We start from the raw sequence: 2,297 nt of genomic DNA on the forward strand, positions 1-2,297 counted from the left end.
TTCTCTGGTTGGTTCTGGTGGAAATGGGAACATGCCTCAGGGCAGCTATCAGGTATTAATTAAGTACTTTGGATTAATTATCATAGAAGTCATTGTGTACTGGGTTGTCACTTGAGATGGCAATCTGGCTATTTTTTTTTTCTTCTGTATTTTAGAGAAAGGTCTACAGGGTGTTTATAGTCTCACTACTAGATCAGACTTGTAGTGATTCTCCTGTTTACTGCCTCCCAAGTGCTGGGATTACAGGCACACACCACCATGCCCAATCTCAATTGTCTTCTCAGGGCACCCCAGGGACAGGGCCAACACAGCAGGCCCACGGATCGAACCCCTGAACCCTGAACCTGCTCGCCGGTGCTTTAATCTGTTGAGCTGTTTGGCTGGTCTGGCAATCTGGCTTTTAATTAGATTGGCTCCTTAGGTTGCTTATTATAGATAAGAGTTACATTTTGTGTATAAGTTGCTACCAGTTGGGAATCTGAATCCTGTGCTTATATTTAATTTTGCCATTGTGTGTATATTTAACCTCTCTATTAATATACTGAATTTACTAAAATATTCACTCTGTACAGGATTTTACACTTCTGATACTTCCATAGTGTCCTGTATTCACTGCCAAAATCAAGACAGTAGACAGATATAGAAGTTACATTTCTTGTTATATAGGTCTTGCTTTATTTTGGTCTTAAAAATCCAGCAGAAAAGTATAAAAATGAAGCACAAAAAGTAGAGCCATATTAATATACCAAACTGTAAAAGGCTCAAGTCACCAACTTCTGACATTGCCAGTTCTATGGAAAACCCACTACTATTATGGACTACTGAACTATATTGGAATATTTTGCTTAATTCATGCACCTACAATATTTAAATGACAATGGAATACCCTTCTCTGAAAAAAACTAAACAAAAAGGGGATACAAATGAAGGACCATTTTGTATTTGTATATCTAAATAGTTAGAATAGATATACAGCTACTTTCTCTTAATTCAATGAATAGAAAGAGTTGTGCTAATAGTGTTTGTGGACTGGATATCATGTCTGCATCTTGTGCTATGAATAACTACTAAGAAGACAGCAATATACAATGTACTAATTATTGAAACTGTCTTACTAATTGGTTTTGAAACTCTCATTGCTATTTGTTTCTCAATAAAATTATTTTAAAAAGACAGTAGAAAAGTTCTTTCACCCCTAGTAGCCCCTGAATGGAGTCAATGCCTTCTCTTTCTGCTACACCTTGGCCACTGCTCATCTATTCTCCACACTGCAGTTCACCATTTCCTGGAGTGAGGATCTTTTCCATGCTCTCATCTGAATGCTGATGTCATTAGCTAGTCCGCACCCCCTTGGCATTAAAATGTTGGGAAATTTTGTGTTTCTGATGGAGGCTGGTCTCAGGTGGCACCTGTCCCTGGGTTACCACTGTGGCCTTCCAGGTGCTCCTGTTACACTCTCTGCTGTGAGTCTGTCGTCAAAGATGTTTTTCTGTTCACTATGCATGATGTCTATGGCATTTAATGTTTAAGGTTACATTAAATGTCTTAACTGTATAGTATTTAAAATCATAAAAAGTGAATATAATAATAGCAGATACTGAATAATGTAACCAGCTTATGGGTTACATTTACACTGACCCTGGCAAAGTCACAGTGTGGTCCTGGCAGTAGTGTTATTTGCTCATCCATGGGCTCTGGAAGACTTTTATTGTCTTGATGAGAATTTCTGCCATAACATTGAGGCTGTCTGTCTTTTTTTTTGTGTGTGCCAGCTGTTTTCCTCTTCAGGACTATAGTTAAGTTTTGATTTCTCAAATTTCCCACCAATTATTTTTTTTTTCTGGGAGAAAATAGTAGAAGTGGCTAAAAATTCTTCTTCTATATGCCATTCTGGGATTCTGTATGCTCTCAGTAGCCCACATTCAGCCTTTGTCAATTTTAACATTTTGGATGAGTTTTTATCTTCCTAATGTCATCCAGTTGCACTGTATGAGAACTGGCCCAATAGTGCTATGAGGCTGAAGAAAGAACCAGAAAGATTCAAGACCATAAGAAGTGCAGCTGGTTGGGGAAGTTACTGACAGAGTGCGGTCCTGCATCGCAGCAAGTCGAGGTGGATTCTGCAGTTTGGGTGAAAGTAAGAGTATGTATGTGGACAGGACAAAAGTGCTTTCACCCAAACCATCCAGCAGAAAAGTATAAACACGAGGTATAAAAAGTAAAGCTATATTAATATGCTGAGCTGAAAGAGGCTCAAGTCAACAACTTCTGACATTGACAGTCTTATGGCAAACCCA

Source organism: Octodon degus, unplaced genomic scaffold, assembly GCF_000260255.1.
Source record: "Octodon degus isolate 3935 unplaced genomic scaffold, OctDeg1.0 scaffold00369, whole genome shotgun sequence".
In the NCBI taxonomy this organism is placed as follows: Eukaryota; Metazoa; Chordata; class Mammalia; order Rodentia; family Octodontidae; genus Octodon; species Octodon degus.